Raw genomic sequence first — 24,647 nt, 5'->3', positions numbered from 1 at the left:
AAATCGTTTTCGAACGAATGGGATTTCGGTCGAATGGGACCAAAGCAAAACATACAATTATTTAAATAAATGCCACTTTTATTCAAATAAATGCTTGGTTGCGTAAAAAACATAATTAAATAAGTTAAAATTATATTCTTTTTACCAACGTTTTTTAAATAAATCGGAAAATTTGTGGATAATGAATAAACAATTCCGAACACTAATCACACTAGAGCCTAAAACCCGGTTTAGATCATTTTAGTTATACACGCTCAATTTAAAACACCTCCTTTCTCTGCCCAACCGGAATATTTTTTGGCTAAAATTTTCAGCCTCGCGAGACTTGAAAAATCACTGATTTATTCTCTTATTTTTATTTTGTAGACAAATTTTACTTGAATTTTTATTCTGCTCAGAAGAATAATTACTCTATTCTCCTAATATTCATATTAGTGTTGTAAGTCGGAAAGTTTCCGAAAAATAGGAGTTTTAATTCCATGATTAGTCTAATATAAATTTAAATAAAGCGGCATTTTCGCCTAATTTTTTCGAATCTGAAAGTAAAACTAAACCTCTAGACTAGACTAGTTTAAACTAATTAACAATGTAACACTTTTAATGTTTTGTAGTATGTTTACTGTTATTAGACATTTTATATCGATAAAAAAGATAAAAACATTAAAAACCCTTAAACAGTAATTTGTTTCAATTTTCATTTTTCCGATTTGCGGAAATTTTCTGGAAATTTTTCCGCATTTTATTTTCCCGGAAAATTAACAACACTATGTCAGTTTGACCACAAACGATAATTCTTAGTTCACACGTGTAAAATCGCTTCACCTCGGTTCACTTATAGCCAAGGCTTAACGTCATTTCAAATTATGACCAGAAATTTGAAAATACTAAAGGGTATCCCAAAATAATTAGTTAATCAGGTTGACTATACATACAGTAATAATATTTGACATTATTTAGAATTTGATTCCCATTATTTTGGAAAATTCGAGCAATTTGACTTCCCCGCCTTGTCATTTTGAAACCGATTCTAAGCGAACCGACTTTAGGGGTAAGTGTGAACCTGGTTTAGGAGTGACGTCTTTGGACGGGTTTGAAGCCAACGTTGGTGCCGTTAAATACATTCTTTTGCTTATACGTTGGCCCATTTGACTTACAATAGCGTTTGCTGGGGATGACGAATTTCCTATAATTTTAAAAATAATGTATTAGAAAACAGCCTTAACGTTTGGGAAAAATTTGCCTTCTAAAAATAGAGCTTAGCTCTGGCTTAGGTCCGGTGTTCCCGAAAACATCAAAGGTTGGGCTTACAGAGTTCCTATAAATTCCTATAATTTCAATATACTACTATAATTTCCAATTTTTAGCTAAAATGCTCCTCTAAATTCCTATTTTTTAGGTAAAATGTTCGTATAAATTCCTATTTTTTGGCTAATAATGTTCCTATAAATTCCTATTTTTAGCTAAAATGCTCCTATAAATTCCTATTTTTAGCTAAAATGCTCCTATAAATTCCTATTTTTAGCTAAAATGCTCCTATAAATTCCTATTTTTAGCTAAAATGCTCCTATAAATTCCTATTTTTAGCTAAAATGTTCCTATAAATTCCTATTTTTTGACTAATAATGTTCATATAAATCAATATATTTTCTATGAAATTTCCTTTAATTCCTATAACATTTAAAAAAAATCACTGGGAGCCCTGGACTTGGAAAACCTGGAACAGGCAGGGAATTTTTTAGGATTTACTATTTTATAGAATTTCTGAAAAATCTGAAATGTTGAATCTATACACTCTTAAAAATAGGGTCGTAAAGGTGTAATTTTACAATCGCACCTTACTTACACCTTACATCTCTCTGAATTTAACGTTTTCTCATAAGGGTGTTAATATGCCGTGTAAGAGTAAAACAATTTGTTTAAATTATGTTATGCCAAAATTAATTGGTGAAACTTACACCTTTAAAAAAGAATATACTATTATTTACACCTTTAATGGAGTAAAAGGTGCATCTTAAGAAGGATAAATATACCAAAAAGGTGTAAAACAGGTATTAAAGATTGGGTAATAGTGTAAAAATAAGTAATTTAACACCTTTAATGGTGTGAGTTAACACCTCTAAACAGAACAAATTTGGACCCAAAAAATGTTCTCTAAAAGGTTTTGAAATACACCTTATTTTTTAGAGTGTAGTAGTAACCCACTTTTTTGTGCCTATTTTGATGAATTTTGAATATCGGCCTTAACTTTTTCCCTGATTTGGGACGGATTAATGAAACATAGATTGTACCCCGTAACGGAAATCTGCCGAGGGTGGAATGTACCCCTGCGCACCCCTACAGAAGGGTCTCTCTCCTCTAATTTCCAGCGTCTGCAATTACCCCTTGAGTCCATGCCGCCCAGTCCGTAAGAACAGTTATTAGTCAGTTCTTTTGGAATTCATGGATATTAAAGGTGTTTATTTCTCGCGACAGCCGTCGGCGGTGTGTTTGTGTTGCCCGGTTCGTCCGCCGCAATTTACGGAGCGCGCGCATCCGACAACGGGTAACATTCCGCCATGAAGCGCGTGCTGTCACGACGTGACCTCCGCGCGCCGACTGATTATCTTTTAGGGCGCCGCGCGTAGATGGCGCCGAATTATACTCTGATTAAAGAGACGCGTTTCGTAGATTTAACGTGATGACTGACACCGTTGACAAAGGTAGGAGCTGCACTTGGATATTTGCGAACTGGCTCCCAGGGTGTAGAGGGATAGTATATGTAGGGCTTTTCGCTTCGTCGCTGTCGGTTCTAGGAATATGGATCATTCTGTCTAGTAGGGCTTTATTTCAAAATTAAAATTTTAAAAACGAATTAACGTTAATTTTGATTTTTAGAAACAAATTAACGTTAATTTTGAATTTTAGAAATAAATTAATGTTTAAGATTAAATTCGTGTTTAAGATTAAATCAATATTAATGTGAAATTAAAAATAGCGATTAAAATTAATTTATTATTAAATGAATGTTAAATTTAAAATAACGATTAAAATTAATTTATTATTAAATGAATGTTAAATTTAAAATAACGATTAAAATTAATTTTTTACTAAATTAATGTTAAATTTAAAATAACGATTAAAATTAATTTATTACTAAATGAATGTTAAATTTAAAATAACGATTAAAATAAATCTATAATTAATGTGAAATTAAACATAACAATTAAAATTAATTTATTATTAATTAATGTGAAATTAAACATAACGATTAAAATTAATTTATTTATTATTAATTAATGTGAAATTAAACATAACGATTAATTAAATTAAATAAATATTAAAAATAACGTTTAATTAAATTCAATTAATTTAAATATTACGATTAATTAAATTCAATTAATTTAAAAATAACGATTAATTAAATTAAACTAAAATGAACATATATGCTCTTCTCACCAAATGTAGATGGCGTCGTAAGCGCCGAACTATATTTTGCTTTTTTGGGCACTTGTTTTTCTTCCCTTCCAAATGGTTTTTCATTTTCCAGGAAAAAAATAATTCTGAAACGGCCGAATATCGTGTATGGGTAATTTTCTATTAGCTCTATAGATGTGTAGGACAAGTGCATTTTCCATACTTGACGCTGGAAATAACAGGGTTTTAGAGACGAGATTAGAATGATAAAGAAGAGGTTGGTGCTATCGATGGTTCAGTCATTTGTTTCTCGATGTTTTCGGCGGTCAAAGGTATAATTTCGACCAAATGTGGGTCGTCTCACGTAGCTCTGCTAACCCCTTTAGAAAATTTTGGTAATTTTCGGTATTCGCGACTGACAACGATCGCTATGCCTTTCTACCGGTGGTCTTCAAAACCGATCGCTATGCCCTCTTCCGGTGGTCTTCGAAAACTTCAATTTTTGTGTTTAAGCGTAAGCAAGATTGTATTATTATAATTATTCACCTTGTGCTCGAAACGGAATCCAAATAAATAAAATAATTTAATTTAATTTTGATTTTGATTTGATCAATCCGTTCCCTAAAATTCACATCTTCCGACGTTATTGAGGTGCACCTTGGTGTCGTTTTTCCTTCCCCCCTTTCTCGTGTCTGCGTTAAATAGAGCGTTCTATTAAATCGGTCCACAACCGGCCAAACTTTTCATACAAGCTATAGAGCTAGTTCAGCAGGACTAACAACATTTGTTATTCTTGGTTTAAGAGAATTCGGCATATATCCTGTCTTTATATCAATATTTTAGAGAAGAACCTTTTAGGAGTTGTAGGAGGGGCCCTAGGTGTTGAAGTATGTTTGGGGTTAAGAATATTTTCATGATCTAAGTTTATTTTTAAACCCGTGGATTTGAGACTAGTATTTTGCTTATTTGCCATAATACATTTATTACAAAAAATCATTTAAAATAAGAAAAACGGCGCGGAAAGCCGGAAATTAGTGACGCCTAGGCAAGCAACTACGCTACTCCTAAAAATCGACTGCTCTCAATTTCTTACGGGTTTGCCAGATAAATATTTTTCTCTCACACGAAAAACCGGCCAAACCTTCACCTCCTCCGAACTCAAAAGGGGGAAAGCACACCACACCGATTTTATAGAGTGTTCTATTATACCATGAAGCCCGTTTATAGCAGGGTTGCCACTTTTTTATTTTTTTAATAACAATCAAATCAATTGGTTTATTTTATTTTATTGAATTTATTGATTTTTATACAATTTATAGCCCTTTCATTGTATAATTAACGAATATTTTACTGTAATCAGTTAGCTTATCTTGAATTAAATTAAATCTTAATTAAATTTAATTTCTTTTTAATTAAAATGATGAAATTCTTACCGGCTCGCTTGTGCATAAAAATTAGAAACAAAAATAATATAGCCACTATTGCACTATGGAATTTTTTATAGTTGATTTTATAAAATGTCTTTACGCTTGCCCAGCTTGTTGAAATGTTGCCCTGGAATAGCTCAGCCAATGTCTAAGAATGAGTTCATAAACTCTTTAGTGGGAGAGAAAACGGATCCACAGCTGAAGCGGGTAGGCAACATTTCAACAAGATGGCCAAGGTTATTTTATAAATAGAACTATTGTGCAATAGTGGTTATATTTTTTTTGTTTTTCATTTTACTATTTAATATTTTAGTTTGCTCAGATTTTCTATGTATTTTAATTTTTTTTAAGAACCTATTTTTGCCAATTTTTATTTCCGCACTGATTTAAATCAGCGTTTTTTTAAAATAACTTGATTTAAATGTTGATTTTAATCATGATTTAAATCAATTTGATTGAAATCAGCCAACCCTGGTTTATGCGTGGTTATTAATTATGGGATGACGTCAGTTGTACGTCACATCACACTTAGCTAACTGGCACACTTATTAAAAAATAGTTATTTACTTACGATATTAGTTAATGTTGAAGTGTTCGAGATGTACGGTTTAAACAGACGCTACTTATAGCCAGAAAACTATTGAAAACAAGTAAGCTTTGTAGCCTCAGCGCTACCTAGATACTTATATCTTAAATATTATTTTCTTCTGATAATAATAAATTTTATTATTATTATTATTTAAACATTTAGTAAACTCATTTGGTTGCCATAATCATACCATTATTAAAATATTCTTTAAAATTTCTACAGAATTGCAATTGGAATTCTACAGAAATATGATTGGTATCTTTTGAAATTATTGTTATTTTTCTATAATACTTAGAAAACTATCATACCATTATTAAAATATTCTATAAAATTTCTCAAAGTGCCAATCGGAATTCTACAGAAACATGACTGGTATCTTTTGAAATTATTGTTATTTTTCTATAATAATTAGAAAACTATCATACCATTATTAAAAGATTCTAGAAAACTTCTACAGAATTGCAATCGGAATTATACAGAAATATGATTGGTATCTTTTGAAATTATTGTTATTTTTCTATAATAATTAGAAAACTATCATACCATTATTAAAAAATTCTAGAAAATTTCTACAGAATTGCAATCGGAATTATACAGAAATATGATTGGTATCTTTTTAAATTATTGTTATTTTTCTATAATAATTAGAAAACTATCATACCATTATTAAAATATTCTAGAAAATTTCTACAGAATTGCAATCGGAATTATACAGAAATATGATTGGTATCTTTTGAAATTATTGTTATTTTTCTATAATAATTAGAAAACTATCATACCATTATTAAAATATTCTAGAAAATTTCTACAGAATTGCAATCGGAATTATACAGAAATATGATTGGTATCTTTTGAAATTATTGTTATTTTTCTATAATAATTAGAAAACTATCATACCATTATTAAAATATTCTAGAAAATTTCTACAGAATTGCAATCGGAATTATACAGAAATATGATTGGTATCTTTTGAAATTATTGTTATTTTTCTATAATAATTAGAAAACTATCATACCATTATTAAAATATTCTAGAAAATTTCTACAGAATTGCAATCGGAATTATACAGAAATATGATTGGTATCTTTTGAAATTATTGTTATTTTTCTATAATAATTAGAAAACTATCATACCATTATTAAATATTCTAGAAAATTTCTACAGAATTGCAATCGGAATTATACAGAAATATGATTGGTATCTTTTGAAATTATTGTTATTTTTCTATAATAATTAGAAAACTATCATACCATTATTAAAATATTCTAGAAAATTTCTACAGAATTGCAATCGGAATTATACAGAAATATGATTGGTATCTTTTGAAATTATTGTTATTTTTCTATAATAATTAGAAAACTATCATACCATTATTAAAATATTCTAGAAAATTTCTACAGAATTGCAATCGGAATTATACAGAAATATGATTGGTATCTTTTGAAATTATTGTTATTTTTCTATAATAATTAGAAAACTATCATACCATTATTAAAATATTCTAGAAAATTTCTACAGAATTGCAATCGGAATTATACAGAAATATGATTGGTATCTTTTGAAATTATTGTTATTTTTCTATAATAATTAGAAAACTATCATACCATTATTAAAATATTCTAGAAAATTTCTACAGAATTGCAATCGGAATTCTACAGAAACATGATTGGTATCTTTTGAAATTATTGTTATTTTTCTATAACCATTAGAAAATACGTTAGAAAATTAATTATTTTCTTCAGTAATATTTAAAGATTAATATAAATTCGTAGACGTTCTATAGACCTTTGTAAGATTTCACAGAAAGTCTGCAGAAAATATTTCTAAGAGTAACAGTCGTCATTAATCAAAATAAATTGCTCGTCAATGGAACTAAACTTCGACAAAGAAGGGACCTGTGACAATCAGGAATCTATTAAAACCGTTATAGGTGACCTTCATCACAAAGAGACATACATTAGTTTCTGAGAAAGCATTAAGAGTTTCCTATATTTCGTAAAAGAGTGACTTCTTTTCGGAGGTGTCATTACCGACCCCACCCTTCTGATGACGCCTTTTAACCCCCCTCTTGACGCGTCATTCTAACGGTAGCCTGCATTAAGATCGAGAAAAGATTTCTACCCTGGAGCCAACGCCATTTCAAAGCTGAACTTTTTCGTACGAGAAATTGGCCATACGGCATTAGTAGCTAAAATAATTATAGTTTAGAGACGAAATTAAGTCATTTTTTTTTCAACCATCCCCGAAAAAACGTCAGGTTCAAAGAGTGCCGACTTATAGACTCGATATTTTCCGTTTTAACCATTTAATTGATTCTATTTAATAAACTTTTAATTTTGTAATAGATAGCTTAATGTTAATAGATATTCTATAGGATGGTTTTCATGGTAAGCTAGCTTTGCGAAACGGTGACCGCAGTACTTCCGGGGGGAGCTGTGTCCCCCTTAATTCATTGCTGGGTGAGCTACTGTATACAGATTGGTGCCGAATACCATTATTTTTAACGACAGACTTTTGAACGGGATTCTAATCTCATAACTTTTCACGTCTAAAATTGTGGCAAAGTTTGTCGTCTTTTAAATAGTGGCAAAGTTTATCGTCTGGTAAATAGTGGCAAAGTTTATCGTCTGGTAAATAGTGGCAAAGTTTGTCGTCTGGTAAATTGTGGCAAAGTTTATCGTCTGCTAAATAGTGGCAAAGTTTTGTCGTCTGGTAAATAGTGGCCAAGTTTATCGTCTGGTAAATTGTGGCAAAGTTTATCGTCTGGTAAAATGTGGCAAAGTTTATTGTCTGTTAAATTGTGGCAAATTGTATTGTCTGGTAAATTGTGGCAAAGTTTATCGTCTGGTAAATTGTGGCAAAATTTATTGTCTGGTAAATTGTGGCAAATTTTATTGTCTGGTAAATTGTGGCAAATTTTATCAAAAAAGGCATTCAGATAATTACAAATAATGCGTTTAAATAATTATAAATAATACGTTTATGTAATTATAAATATTTACTTTAAATAATTATTAATATTTACTTTAAATAATTATAAATAATTCCTTTAAATAATTATAATTAATTCCTTTAAATAATTATAAATAAATCCTTTAAAGAATTATAAATAATTCCTTTAAATAATTATAAATAAATCCTTTAAAGAATTATAAATAATGCATTTAAATAATATAAAATCTAAATATGCCGATGCATTTAAATAATATAAAATCTAAATATGCCGATGCATTTAAATAATATAAAATCTTAATATGCCGATGCATTTAAATAATATAAAATCTAAATATGCCGATGCATTTAAATAATATAAAATCTAAATATGCCGATGCATTTAAATAATATAAAATCTAAATATGCCGATGCATTTAAATAATATAAAATCTAAATATGCCGATGCATAATATTGCTAATAATAAATAATTCATTTAAATAATATAAAAATAAATTTATCGGTTCAGGAAAATGATGAATTTAAGAAGCAAGTCGGGTCAACAGTCTTTCGCGTTAACAAATTTCAATTTCCCCGTTCCCCCTTAATATATATAAATTCTTCGCCGGAAGTGCGGAAAAGTGCGCCATTAAAGGGCTATGCTCTAGGGACATTTTAATGAGTTATTCTGCAATTCTCATCGGTACCCGCCGTTGTAGGAAAAAGTTCTCTTAATGACAACTTGATAAACAAATATATGAATGGATTTTCTGTTCGCTTCAAACAATGGCGTCATTAAGAGCGCAGTTGGCAGTACTTCAATTTAAACGACTCCACTTTTTACCCATATATTAATCTTCACAAAAACGACTATAATTAACCACGAATTATGAAAAGGAACTGTAATTAGACGAACTGGGAGATGATTTTTAGCGTTTTCCCCAAATTTAACTCACGCTCTAACAATAAGCAACTGCCCTCTTAGAAAAAATTATATCAGCCTTGTATCTCATAGGCTCCCTAAACTGACGAAATTGAAGCGAACGCCGGTGACGTATTTCCTTCCCCCCTTTTCCAAGCCCCCTTCTATTCGACACTGATTCCCGGGAATTGTCTCAAGATTGCCATTCTCACGAAGTTGGAATAAATACTTTGTTGCTGCTATCTGAAGCATTTTAATATTTTTGCATTTGAACGCAATCCGAGGTTTTTAACCTACGATTGGCAAAATTTCAAAATTATTTTTGTATGAGCACGCGAATGTTTTAATTATCATAGAGATATTTTTAACCTGACCTTTTTCTGTGGTTATATTGGGAGGTTATTCAGGGTTCGTACAAAATTTCCGGAATTAAATTCCCTGACATTTCCAGGTTTTCCCTGACCAAATTGCCAAATATTCCCTGACCATTATTGTAGGATAAATGAATGTTTTGAGGTAAAAATCTTGAAAAATATTTTCTTTCAAAAATTTATTTGCCTGTTTTTTTTGGGTCATTTTGTAATTCCCTGACATTTCCAGCTTTTCCCTGATCAAATTGCCAAATATTCCCTGACCATTTTTGTAGAATAATGAATGTTTTGAGATAAAAATCTTGAAAAATATTTTCTTTAAAAAATATTTTTTACTTGTTTTTTTTTGGGATCATTTTGAAATTCCCTGACTTTTCCAGGTTTTCCAGGTCGTGTACGAATTCTTTTATTAAGTAGAAACTGATGTAATACTCGTAGACCCGTAACTTATAAGAGATAATAAGCAAAGCGCTCTAGAAGTTTCAAAAACAACGTTGGTAGTTCTTCTTTAAAATCGATTAAAGAGTAAGTTGAAAAATTATTCGTTATACCGCTTTAATTTTGTTATTAAACGAAGCGCTTACGTTTAAAGTACCCAATTATAAAGTTTCGTTGCTACCGTTTCGTAGTTAATTATAAATAATTAGTTGAACGCCAAAACAATTTGAATTTTAGTGTGCTGATTGTCGTCATTGACTACTCGTTATTTATCACTGGCCGCTATCCCCAACATAGAGTTTAGGCTTGCGTATAAAATGTAGATGCTACTGATTCCGGGGCCGAATCCGAAAAAATCTCCTGTAGAACCATATGGGATTATAATACTGAACTTTGTACGGGGGTGGTTACATGGTTTTAGAGCGCGCGCTAAATAGGCATCGCCATATTATCTAGCAAGGATATTACAAGAATCATCTTGGTAGGAAAGTGGGGACTATATAATCTAATAGACATTTTTCGTTGTCATGGCAAAACTAAAGACCGTCGAACCTTTTCCTTTTGGGAAATTTCCATTTATATAAAGGTCTATACATTAGGGTTGGCATATAACCAGCCATACCGGTTATAGCCACCTGGTTAAAACCGGTTATAGCCACTTGATAAAATCCGGATTTTTTTGGCTTTTTAAAAAAAATTACAATATAAATATTTTAGTAAATTAATAGTTTTTATTTAGAAATTTAGTTTATTTTTTGTTTCATATTTAGAAACCAGTTTACTTTGGCCAGTTTTTTGGTCGGTTTAAAGTTCGAAAGTTCGCTGCCTCGCTTCTGTCGGCGCGTCATACACAAAAACTGGGGGGAATTTCCCGAGGAAATCAAAAGAATTCAGTTATTTTATATAGTTATTTCGCTTTGTTTGTTTAGTTTCTTATTTACGACAATAACTGCAGACAATTTCTACTTAAATAAGTAAAAGGTACTGGTTATATTTTAGCCGGTTATACACGATAAAAACCGGTTATAGCCAATTAAAACCCCCGAATTTAAACGAAATCAGTGAAAATCACTTCGGGTCGTCTCCTTGTTAGTGCTGTGAGAATAGGAAGTGTCATACTTATGTTTAGTGTTGGTAATTTTCCGGAAAAATAAAGTGCGGAAAAATTCCCGCAAATCGGAAAAATTAAAATTGAAACATTAATTACTTTTTAAGGATTTTTTATCGATATAAAATGTCTAATATCAGTAAACATACTTCAAAACATTAATAGCGTTACATTGTTAATCAGTTTAAACTAGTCTAGAGGTTCAGTTTTACTTTTAGATTCGAAAAAATGAGGCGAAAATGCCGCTTTATTTAAATTTGCAAACAATATATTAGACTAATCGACAGTGTTGGGCACCGCTCCTCTCATTGTGAGCGGATTTGTTATTATGAGCGAAAATGAGCGGTAAAATATCTTTTTAAAAGAGCGCAAAACAAAAATGAGAGCGCGCCAATTTTACCGCTCAAAAAGACGTGAGCGTGAGCGGCTCTTTGCCGAAAATGCCCAACACTGGGATTGAAAACGTTTTTTTAATTTTTTCGTGAAAAGGCCTCGGTCATTTTCCGACTTACAACACTACTTATGTTTATTATGTTACTCATGCTATATCCAATGACGCGCTATAAGGTCAATATTTATAAAAAGAAATAGCATTCGAACGCGCCATCTACGTTTAAAAAGAATAATTAATTTTGTTCGCAAATAAAACGTTGTGTAGTGAATAGGAGATACTATAAAGTAAATTTGGTCTTTACTTATGTAAAATGGGAAAACAAAATCACGTGACTACCTTTTCACAGCCAACTTCGATTCGGTAACTCGTGTTCATAGTTGGCCGTGCGACGGAAAAGAAAAAATTATTCCTTCCAGATACTGCAGACAGATAATTAACTTCCACTTTTCTGTTACAAAATGTTTTAAATAATAATAAATAGATAATTTTGACGAACCTATCAAAATTTAAACCGCCATTAGCAAAATAAAATGAATAATAGTTCGTATTTCCCTTACAAAATTTTTCTAGAGAAATTCTATAGAAATGAAAATGGAATTATCTACATAAATTATATAGAAAATTGGGTCAATTTTCTATGAACATAAAATATATTCTCAAGAATTTTCTATATATTTTCTATAGAAAAAACATTATGATTTTATATAAAACTAAGATTATCAATAGCTTTTCTATAGAAAATATATTGCTTTTCTACAGAAATTCTTGGTATTTTTATTAGAAAATTATTTTTTCTATAGAAGGAATATGGATTTTCTGTCAATAAAATAATACCAAATGTTTCTTCTATAGAACTATTGGTGTTTTCTACATAATTTATATAGAAAAATATATGTATTTATAATTTCTTAAGTTATTTTTATTCTATAGAAAGTTAATTTATAAGATATATAATTTATGTAGAAAATCTGTAGAAATTCCATAGCAACAATTCTATAAAATTTGTATAGAAATTATGATTTAAAAATATTTTATTTTCAATATAATTTTTATAGAAAAGTCTATAGTGTATAGAAAAACCTAGACCTTACATAAGGCTCTATAAGATTTTATAGAATATTTATAGACAATTTTTGTAAGGGTTCTTAGGATAGATGGCGCTGCAGTTCTCCACAAAGTCACGTGACTACCATCTTTTCCATTCCCCCTGGATTTTATAGTTTCGCCTCTTGGAAGAGGATCTCGAAGCGTATTTGAAAGAAAGTAACGTAATCGTGAGTCAAGTAGCTATATTGAAGATACGTAGAAAGACGCGAGAGACATCTATCGGAGGCCTCGGCTATTGTCTGAGTAAAGGCATTTTAACGCAACGAGCGTTCTATAAATTTCACGTCCGTCAAAGCTGTTTCGTCTGACACGCGCTATGACGCTCTTGAATAACCATCACGAACTCTCACGGCTATTTCAAATTACCTATATAAAGATGTGACGTCTCACTTTTCAAGGGCTTGTGAAGGTGCCTTTTTTGTTATGGGTTCAGGGTGATTAATGGGATAGTTTTTAATCGTGAAACGGAAAACTTTGTGGGTTTTTCTACAGTTCCTTTCAACGATTTAGACAAAATGCTCAACGCATCTTTAATAAAACCAATAATGTATTTATTTATATTTAGGAGATAATGGGTTTGCAAGTTCTCTGCTCATTGCATAAAAGCTTGTTCAAGTTGACGTAATTGCGCGTGCATTGTAACCTGGCAAACTGAAATATATAGTATTGAATGTCGCTAGATGACTTAGGTCTATTGTTGTGACTTGGGTATTAGCCTAGAGATCATGTATAATAATAATCAGCTAGGCTAATTCCCAAAGCACCGCCTTAGGCCTAAGTTATCAAGCGACTTTTAAAGCCATTAATTCAGGTGGCCGGGTTACAATGCGTAGGAGGGTGGTGGCGAGCCCTTCAAGCCACGCGAGCAAACAGCTCCCTACGCTAACTATTACCGTTAACCTTTACAAGTTTTTACGGGACGGGAAACCCCTTCAACCAGCGGGGAAATAACTTGCAAACTCAACGCAGAAGGACTTAATGCGAGTTTTCACCCAGTCCCACAAACCGGGATCGAACCCAACTCCTCTTGCTGCGAGGCGAAAGTGCTAAACACTCCGCCACCCCACCTTGATAGTATGCTCCCCCTCCTAATAATAAATCAAATCGATTCGCGACCGAAAACTATCGCTACGCCCCCTTTGGTTCGCCATTGAAACCTAGTTAGGTAATGGCTAAAGCAGACGCTATTAGTTTTTTCCTCATCGTTATTCGTAAATTTGACTTTATAAATAATGATACTTGCATTTTAATATAATTTGTGCATCGCTTGCTTAGATTTTGATAAGTTTATTTAAGAAAAAAAGTTCTTATGATTTTTTCATTTGTCTGTAGCAGACGCTAGATCTTAGGCGTTACCTTGGTGAAGCTAGCGCCGTTACGCCATCTAGACTCGTTTCGGTCGCGAATTTTCTAACTGTTATCTGAGAAATTAATGAAGCCACTATAGTCATGACGGTATAATATTTATCAATTAAGCATTAATTTTCAATTAAAAATGGAGTTATATTTCAAATGTTAGGCCTAGGAGCAACACACCTAAGGAGAACGCAGCCAGCCTTTAAACACGATAAGGCAGTGTTGTGTACAAATTTCGTTGGGTGAGCCTTAAGGCTGCGGAAGGGGGAAAGACAATTTCCGAATTTTCCCCTTCCGACGGCAGCAGGTGCTAAATCGTTTAACCAATGCAAAATGTACACAAGAAAATGCACGACTTTTGACGGGTTGCGTTCTCCTTGTGTGGGGTGTTGTGTTTGTTGCTCCTAGCAGTGGCGTAGCTGATGGTCCGCAGGGACCGCGGTGCGGGGGGGGGACTCGAGCTTCAAGGGGGCCCCGCTACCCATAAAAAAATTAAAAAGGGGGGCCTCATAGAGATTTTTGTGGGGGGCCCTCTGAGTTCTCAGCTACGCCACTGGCTCCTAGGTTAGGTGTAGTTATAAAATTTAATACCGGTTTGAAGGTATTTCTGGACGAAGTACCGTGATTGGTCAATTGATGTTAGATGGTCAGCGGAAAGCTGGGAAAATCGTGGAATTTCAAAATTACAAAATAAAACTATTTAGAAATTCCAATAAAATAGTTTTTACACAAAATATTCGTTATTAAAACCAATCTGTAATATTTAACAAAATTTTATATTATTTTTTAGATATTTGTAATCCTCTACCGAAATGTCTAAGAATCATAAGAAATATGTAAAATGTGAAATATTTTTCTTCTATATAAGCTTTTAGTTTTTCTATTCCCTCATTTTCTAGATAAATTTATTGGGGCGAAAATTCTTTTAACAGAAAATATAAAAATGCGCTGTCATATTTGGATTTATTTTGTTCACTTATTTTGATTTTTTGATGTTTCTAAATTTTTACCCAACGCGTTTTATCCCCAGAACGCGTGGGTTCAAGCTACGGGTATCTGAGGGGTACAGAGGCTTTGAAGGGTCGACTCTCTTTCCTTTTCACTGAGTCGTCCCAGAGGGGGATGGTCTTTGCTAATGCTACGAATTTATTTAATTTCGTAATGTGAAAAAATACTACACTTTGATCTTACAAAAACTAAGAAACTTATTAAAAAATTTCCAAATGAAGATAATTTTGTATTAAGTCATCTTTTTTGGTAATGCTAAAAGATACTACACTTTGATCTTAGTCGAAATAAGAAACTTAAAAAACAATTTCAAAAGAAGATAATTTTGTATTAAGTCATCTTTTTTAATAATGTGAAAAGATTCCACACTTTGATCTTAGCCAAAATAAGAAACTTATTAAAACAATACTAATTAAAGAATTTAAAACAAAGTTCTGCTACTTCATGGTATAATTTTATTTACAAGTTTAAATATACTCCAAACAATTTCCAAATGAAGATAATTTTGTATTAAGTCATCTTTTTTTGTTGATGACAAAAGATTCTTAATTAAGAAATATATCTAGCTACTTGTGCAAGAAAAACTGATGGCGGTACAATAAATAATAACGGCTTGGCCTAACTATTTCAGATTTCAAAATCGTTTTGGGTGTATAGAAGTGGTACCAACATTTTAGATTTAAAGATAGCTTTACGGTATGGGCTTGGGCGCAACTATTTAAAATTTCAGGATCGCTTCCGGTGTGTATATGCCCAACTAAATTGAATGTCAAAATCTGAAAATAGTTTTATCACTGAGAACTAAAAGTGGCTTAAGGAATGTGAAATAAGATTGGTTTTAACATTCGGCGTAAGAAGTCGTACACGGCTTTTAAGACAAAAACGACATAAGGCCACAGATAAGACGATGCATTCTTCGTAAGACTTAGTTTAAGAGGTTACGCTTTTTACTAGTCTTATATTTATCTCGTTTTAAAAGGTTTTACCCCAGAATTCGATAAAGTGAAGGCTCTATCCCCACCCTATTTATCTGAAAAAAAAATATATTCTGTCACGAGCTCAAAATTTTGAAAGATACCAGCTTATGCAAGAAAAATTCAAAAGATTTTTTCCAAGTGATACGCTCCAAAATATTTAAGTCCCGAAGTACCCCAGTGATAAATTATATCACTTAAATTTACTGTTGCGCCGAAAGCAAACTGTTTGAGCAAAGTATCGCGCACTAGTACACGACACTGGAAAATATTCGTGTGTTTTTGGAAAGTGTTAACTAAAACATATTTGTTAAAATTAGGATTAAAAACATAATTATTTTACTTAGGATTTTATTAATACTGTTAATAGAACGTCGTATTTGTAAAAATTAGGATTAAAAACATAATTATTTTACTTAGTATTTTATTAATACTGTTAATAGAACGTCGTATTTGTAAAAATTAGGATAAAAAACATAATTACTTTACTTAGTATTTTATTAATACTGTTAATAGAACGTCGTATTTGTAAAAATAAGGGATAAAGGTATACAGGGTGTTCGAAAAGGTTATACAAAAATTTGAAGGAGTTGTAGGGGGTGAGTTGAGAAGTATGCCTGTCTTTTCCCCATTTTCCTACGATGAGTTAAAAGAGCGCCAGAGAGCTTCAAAGTGTGGCCTACTAGCCCCTGGAAGTAGGCTGCAACGATCGCAAAACCAAGCAGCAGGGATTTTAAATACTGTTTAAGTTTACTTTTTACGCTGGTTACCTCGATTTGTTTACAAAGTCCTTTTTCACCTATCACACGAACCCAAACCTTAATGTTCGCGTTTCCCTGCTGCTTGGTTTTGCGCTTGGTGCAGCCTACTTCCAGGATGTAGTAGGCCACACTTTGAAGCTCTCTGGCGCTCTATTAACTCATCGTAGGAAAATGGTAGAAAAACAGGCATACTTCTCAACTCACCCCCTACAACTCCTTCAAATTTTTACATAACCTTTTGAAAAACACCCTGTATAATATTAATTTTACATAGCACCAAAATAATTTTTAAATACTAAGTCACATTTGTAACAAAAATATGGAGTGAAAGTTCACTAATTTGATTTAAAAATGGGCCCCTCTTTCAAAAGCTGTTATGGGCGTTAGTAGTTCTTTCGGGAAATAGCTATTTTCCAGAGAATTAGTGACAAAATGACACAATTGAAATGTCTATCATTGAGAACCGAACGCAACGGGAGGGGAGGGGGAATAAAACGAAGCCGGGCGGCAAACTACAAAAGGCGGCGAAGGGAGATCTGTAATTTGGAGGCCTCGATTGAGCGCGACAAATATTGACATTGCATTGGAAACAAAGTGTCGACTTTCAATCGACCAAAATCGCCGGAACAATTGAGTTAAATTTGATCCGACTTCGCTAAATTGTTTCTTCTCAAAACAATGAACAAGCTTTTTAGTCGACAACACCTTAAATGTTACAATAAAATAAAAACTGTTAGAGCCAAGGTCGTTTAATTCACAGAAATAAAAATTTCTTGTAGGAAAAATTTCTTGTAGGAAAAATATTATTATATTTTTCAATGACATGACGTTTTATATTGTAGAAAAATATAGGACTAAAATGTATCATATTCTGATAATTATAATATAAATACAGTAACGGAATAATGATTTCAAAAAATTCAGAAGAGCAAATCTTTTATAAGGAGTTGACGATTATTTTGGATCAAAATTATCGGCAACCGATTAAGCGATAGTTTATTTAAGAATTCGGGAGACAAATACTAACTGAAATCTATAGGATATTTCACAGATTTATAGTATCAAAATAAGACCGGTTTAAAAATATATTGTAGTCTTATTTAGTAGAACATTAACGGCTGGAATTTTAGCTATTCAGTGTAAGTGAGTTTCAATCATATGTGTCACACGCGCAGTTCGGCGAAAAGCATACCCCAGCGTGACCTCTGTGACCTATGACGTCTCCCCTTTAGACCTAATAGTTATTTTTAAAGCCCACATATGCCGGTACGATTATTGAAACTCGCTTATTGCGATTAAATCCCGTGATTTAAAACTTCAATGTATTTATGACAAGGTACGAAAGTAGGTCTGGAGTGAACTAAATTGAAAGTAGAAATTTTGCATTATCGCTACATGCAAATTATTAGTGAATTTGTCAATAATAAGAGGCTTCAAGTCAATCAAATTATTGATTTATTTTCTTAAATAATTCTCTGAAAATAAATACATACTTGATGTATATTTTAAAAATATTTTAAAAAGAAATTTCATATAAAATAAATGCTTTTTAAGTTAATAATTAGCTTCTTCGTAATTTGGAATAAAAGATATGATAATTTTTTTGTATAGTGTATTTTTGGTGTAGTAACCGTAAATCGGAAAAAAATTGAAGCATAAATTTCTTTTTAAGGTTTTTTATTTTTTAACTTTTTATCGATATAAAATGTCTAATAACAGTAAACATACTACATTATTAATCAGTTTAAACTAGTCTAGAGGTTAAGTTTTACTTTTAGATTTGAAGAAATTAGGCGAAAATGCCGCTTTATTTAAATTTGCAAACTATACTAGACTAATCATGGAATTAAAACTTTTTAAATTTTTTTTTCGGAAAAATATGGAAAATTTTCCGGCAAAAAGACTTCGGTCATTTTCTGGAAAATTGTCCGACTCACAACACTAGTTTAACTTATTAAATAAATATATTTTAGTTTCCCCAAACGTTGTTAGTCTTTTTTACTATTATAGGTTTATTTATATTCATTGAATTAAACTGGAGTTTTCGAGTTACGTTATTTTAGTAATTTTGTTTTGCTTCAGAGATATTTTGGGCCAACCTTAATTAATTTATAGATGGCGTTACTGGTAATTGACAAACACTCGCGTAGAAGCATAAGTAGAATGTTTTTCACCCAAAAACATTTGTATGTTTATTTTCAATCAACGCTACGGTGCATTTCTATTTTGAGGGGAGTTATACGCTGCTAAGGGCACTGTCAGTCTGTGACGTCGCCGTCCCCGCCTTTGCTCTATATTTGGCCCCTAGCACGGGCAATGGTTAAACAATGACGTCATCGGCGTTCAACGAGGGTCCCCATAGTTTATTATAAACAAGTTAATTATTTTGCCACATGCGCCGAAAAGCGACATGCTCCGTGTTTACATTTCATCCGAGTAGCTTCTGTTACTGCTTTTGACGCCTCGCAGGATCATCTGAGGGTCCCCTCCCGAATCCGTTGGGGCAGGGGCTAACGTGCCCCCTTTGCAGGGCACCCCCCATTCGGAAATCCATCATCCACCCGACTAATAAGCGTTTTGTTGGCATCCACAAATCTTGAGACGCTGACAATTTTTTCCCATTTGGTTTCTTATCGCTATAATCATAAGTAATGTAATAGTTAGAAGTATCAGGGTGATCTGACTTTCTATATTTAAAATTTTTCCATAAATTTCATTTATTTCAAATATTTGGCTCAGTTTTCTATACAGCGTGTTTCAAACGTTTATTCCCATTCGACCGAAATCCCATTCGACCGAAAGAATTTTAAAATGTAGCCCAATTGGCGGGGTGATTTGGTATTTTATTCATAAGGTATGTACTATCGAAGATCCATGTTTAGGTTAGGTTAGGTTAGGTTAGGTTGGGTTAGAGTTGGTTAAGTTTACTATTTCAGTTTTGGTTCAGTTACTTTTCTTGACTTTACACATCGCGTTTCGGCAAGAAAAATAGCAATTTGTATCTTTCTTTTTATTAAGACGGAATAAATAATTATTATTGATGTATAAATACCCTCCTTTATTAGCTATCCGCTCCATTGCAAACGACTTCAGTAACTAAATTGAAAACATAGCAAAAGCCAATTTATATAGCAGCGTTCGGTCGAATGGGACACATAAAAGCGTTCGGTCGAATGGGACACATAAAAACCGCACGTTTCGGCGGAATTCGGTCGAATAAGACACCTCAAAAACCGCCTTCGGTCGAATGGGACTAAAGCGTTTCAAAACGTTGTGCCAAATTGTGAAGGAGTGGTAGAGGGTGAGTTGAGAAGTATGCCTGTTTTTCCCCATTTTTCAACGACGAGTGAAAAGAGCGCCAGAGAGCTTCAAAGTGTGCCCTACTAGCCCCTGGAATTAGGCTGCAACAAGCGCAAAACCAAGCAGCAGGGAAACGCGAACATTAAGGTTTGGGTTCGTGTGATAGGTAAAAAAGGACTTTGTAAACAAATTGAGGTAACCAGTGTAAAAAAGTAAACTTAAACAGTATTTAAAGTCCCTGTTGCTTGGTTTTGCGCTTGTTGCAAATTTTTGCATCATGTTTTGAAACACCCTGTATATTCTTGTAAATTCCATTAATTTCACCTATTTTCCTATAGTTTTCCTATAAGTTCACCATTTTTAATTCATGGTACATGGTTGCCAAAAAGTGGGAAAGTGGTTCTGCACTTGTACTTCTATAATATTTTCGCTACAGCAGCGTACAAAACGATTTCTTTATTTTGATTATTTTTCTCAGATTTTCCTATAATTCGGCTCTAAATTTCCTATTATTTCCCATGGTCATCCTGAAGTATGATACTCAACGATTCAGATTAATGATCTTCCGTCGTTGGTAAAGCAACTGCCAGGATATTGGGACTATCATTATTACTATAACTACCTTCTATTTCAATATTATTACCTTCAGATTCAACCATTTAATATTATTACCTTCAGATTCAACAATTCAATTTTATTACCTTCAGATTCACAACAATTCAATATTATTACCTTCAGATTGAGCAATTCAATACTATTATACTCAAATTCAACCATTCAGTATTGTTACCCTCAGACTCAACAATTCAATATTATTACCTTCAGATTCAACAATTCAATATTATTACCTTCAGATTGAACAATTCAATATTATTGCCTTCAGATTGAGCAATTCAATATTATTACACTCAAATTGAACATTTCAGTATTGTTACCCTCAGACTCAATTCAATATTATTACCTTCAGATTCAACAATTCAATATTGTTTTGGTAAATTAAACATTATTTCAATTTCAATTGGCATCGACTAGTAACAAAATGAACGTGTTGGGAGAATAGGAAGTGTCATACTTACGGTTATTACGTTACTTATGATACGACCCAATACGTCTTAAATATCGGAACCGTAAAGCTATGTCGGTTTTATAACGGAAAGTAAATCTCGGTAGCCGATGTAACTCGTCAGTGGTATTAAAGTTTGTATATTGAGCGTATCGAAAAATGTATTTTCCTTCGCAACCCGCTAGAGGGTGCTGTTCCTTCTTATCTTGCGAGCATTTAGACACTTCCTATACGCGTTTCTAACTGCTTCTGCGGTGTGTGTTGGTGGTGGAATGTTTTCTCTTTAGCTTTACTGTCCCTGAGAGATTCGATTTCTTTCGACACTCGGCAGTTAGGAAGTTGAAACATTGACTGAATCAACCCCACTGACAGATCCTATGATAGTTCTGGCCCAGTTCCCATCATACGAAATTTTCTCTCTCTCTGTTTATTCACACTTAATTTATTGTTTCATTGCATTCATTGTTGCCAAAATTTCTATTTTGTTTAACCAAGACCTTACAATTAACTGAAGCTTGTCAGAAACCAATTAATATGATAAATTAAGTAGGAAATTCCTCACTTGTAAATTCAATTTCTTGGTTTTCGTTATCTATTTTTCTGCATTTATGGTTGTTATTTTTTTAATTTCTTTAACAACGACGTTACAATTTACGTATTGTTAACTGAAGCTCATCAGAATATGAGAAATTGCGTATTAATTTCCTCACTTGTAAGTTCAATTTCTCGGTTTTCGTTATCTATTTTTCTGCATTTATGGTTGTTATTTTTTAATTTCTTTAACAACGACGTTACAATTTACGTATTGATAACTAAAGCTCGCCAGAAACAAATTAATAATAAATAACGTAAGAAATTATTCACTTGTCGGTCCAATTTTAGTCTTCGTTTTTCTGCATTTATTGCTGTTAAAATTTTTAATTTAAATCACAATGACCATAAAAATTTACGTCAAAAAACGATTATGTAATGTGTAGACAATTTTGTTCCTTGGTAGTTAGTATTCAAGAATGTTTCAAAAACGATTTTTACATCATAAAATTAACAACTTAATTATTTTCTAGAATGGTTTTAGAAAAATGTAAAGGTTAATGTTAAACTAAAGAATTTTTTAGCAGAAGTTTATTTAGAAAATTTGCACCGATTTCGATAAACTTAAGACCTTTTTTGGTGGAAATTTGTACCGATTTCGGTGAAAATTTGCACAGATTTCGATAAATATTTAAACAGATTTCGATAAATATTTGCACAGATTTCGATAAATATTTAGGCATATTTCAATAAATATTTAGACAGATTTCGATAAATATTTAGACAGATTTCGATAAATATTTAGACAGATTTCGATAAATATTTGCACAGATTTCGATAAATATTTGCACAGATTTCGAAAAATATTTAGACAGATTTCGATAAATATTTAGACAGAGTTCGATAAATATTTAGACAGAGTTCGATAAATATTTAGACAGATTTCGATAAATATTTAAACAGATTTCGATAATAATTTGCACAGATTTCGATAAATATTTAATCAGATTTGTATAATAATTTGCACAGATTTCGATTAAACTTTGTACCGATTTCAATGAAAATTTGCACAGATTTCGATTAAACTTTGTACCGATTTCAATGAAAATTTGCACCGATTTAGACTTTTCACAATTTACATTGGACCTCTCCTATTTTCATCTCAATTGAAAGATTACGCGTCGAAACAAAAAGATTCGAACGCAACCTCTCGGGTGAACCGAAACTCCTAAAGATGAGAAAATAGCTCTTCTACGTTTAGTGACATGTCCTCCCCGCCATTCCTCCGTGGCCCTTCGGGGGAGCCATTCTATACAGAGATATGTCTGTGTCGCTGTCGGCGCGGTATCCGACGGAGGAGTAAGTATTTTGGAAGCTCCCTTAGTCACTATACGCGAGGCTTTCTCGACGCATTTGGACAAGGGACAACGCTTCCCTCGCGCCAGAAGCCAAGAAACCAGAGGACACGGAACCGCCGCGATCCTCGCCGACGATAAGCGGTTTGATACACCGTCGTCGACGACATCCCAGAAACATCCCGAGCCAAAATACCAAATCTTGGAACCTTCGCTAACGTAAACGCTAGCTAACGCCAAACGTACCGCACTCACCGGTTTAAGCTAATACGCGGTGTCAAGTCCGCCTTTGGAAGCCCTCCTCCGCAAAACGACAAACGGAAACGATGCTTATCTACGCGTCCGCGAGATGGCGTTGGCCCCGATTGCTTATAAGCTTCCTTACTAATAACTTGGTCCGTCTGAGTAGGCCGCGCCAATCTGGGCTGATATCTCGTGATTCGACCGATGGGTCACTTGATGAAATTTCGGGGGTGTCTAGTTGCGTTTATTTGATCCTTCGCTTGTGTCTTGTCTTTTGAGGGGAAATTTTTTTCACCTTGTTTTTCGGGTGTTTCAGTGTTTAGTCGATGCCTGATTAACTTGTTTTATTTGAATTTTGTTTTCGTTTTTCAAATGGTGTTTGTCGTGTTTAGTCGAGTGCTTCAACTATAGGTTTTATGGTTTGGGGGGCTTCGCGTCTTTTGGGGTGAAAATGCGGGTAGAGTTATTTGGTTGTTTTAGACCAAGTTGAATTTTATTAGCTCATTCCGTAAGATGTTTATTGGCGTACCTACTTTAATTTGCTAAATTTAAGTAGTATAACGACATTTTATTTAGTTTGGACATTTTATCGACGACATTTCGTTTAGTTTGGTCGTTATCGACGACATTTCGTTTAGTTTGGTCGTTATCGACGACATTTCGTTTAGTTTGGTCGTTATTGACGATATTTCGTTTAGTTTGGTCGTTATCGACGACATTTCGTTTAGTTTGGTCGTTATCGACGATATTTCGTTTAGTTTGGTCGTTATCGACGATATTTCGTTTAGTTTGGTCGTTATCGACGATATTTCGTTTAGTTTGGTCGTTATCGACGATATTTCGTTTAGTTTGGTCGTTATCGACGATATTTCGTTTAGTTTGGTCGTTATCGACGACATTTCGTTTAGTTTGGTCGTTATCGACGATATTTCGTTTAGTTTGGTCGTTATCGACGATATTTCGTTTAGTTTGGTCGTTATCGACGACATTTCGTTTAGTTTGGTCGTTATTGACGACATTTCGTTTAGTTTGGTCGTTATTGACGACATTTCGTTTATGTTGCTCGTTATTGACGACATTTAAACTATTTTAGGTATTTTTGATGATATTTCATTTAATTGGGTCTTTGGTGATAAATTTATTTAATTTGTTCGTTGTTGATAACATAAAATAGAATATGATTAATTACATTTTACATAGTTTGGTCGTTATTGATAACATTTATGACAAATTTTCTTAGTAAGATGTTATTGACGAATTTTATAAAAGAATATAACTAAATTTATTTTCTAGCTTATAATTGACGGAATTTATTAAGTTAAATCCATAATCTTAGTTGATATTCAATGTTAAACCCTGTCTATAGAACTTACTT

The 24,647-nt window shown here is 32.6% G+C and overlaps 1 long non-coding RNA gene across 1 annotated transcript in view; it reads left to right on the top strand.

Moving 5' to 3' along the window:
- LOC149958542 (uncharacterized) overlaps positions 1–24,647 on the top strand; it is a 126,052-nt gene that overhangs the window by 94,449 nt on the left and 6,956 nt on the right. The gene's annotated exons all lie outside the window — the stretch shown is intronic.

This window comes from Leiobunum rupestre, chromosome 2 (genome assembly GCF_980474605.1).
Source record: "Leiobunum rupestre chromosome 2, qqLeiRupe1.1.hap1, whole genome shotgun sequence".
NCBI lineage: Eukaryota > Metazoa > Arthropoda > Arachnida > Opiliones > Sclerosomatidae > Leiobunum > Leiobunum rupestre.
Note: the sequence above shows the minus strand (reverse complement) of the source record. Positions and strands in the feature narration are given on the sequence as shown.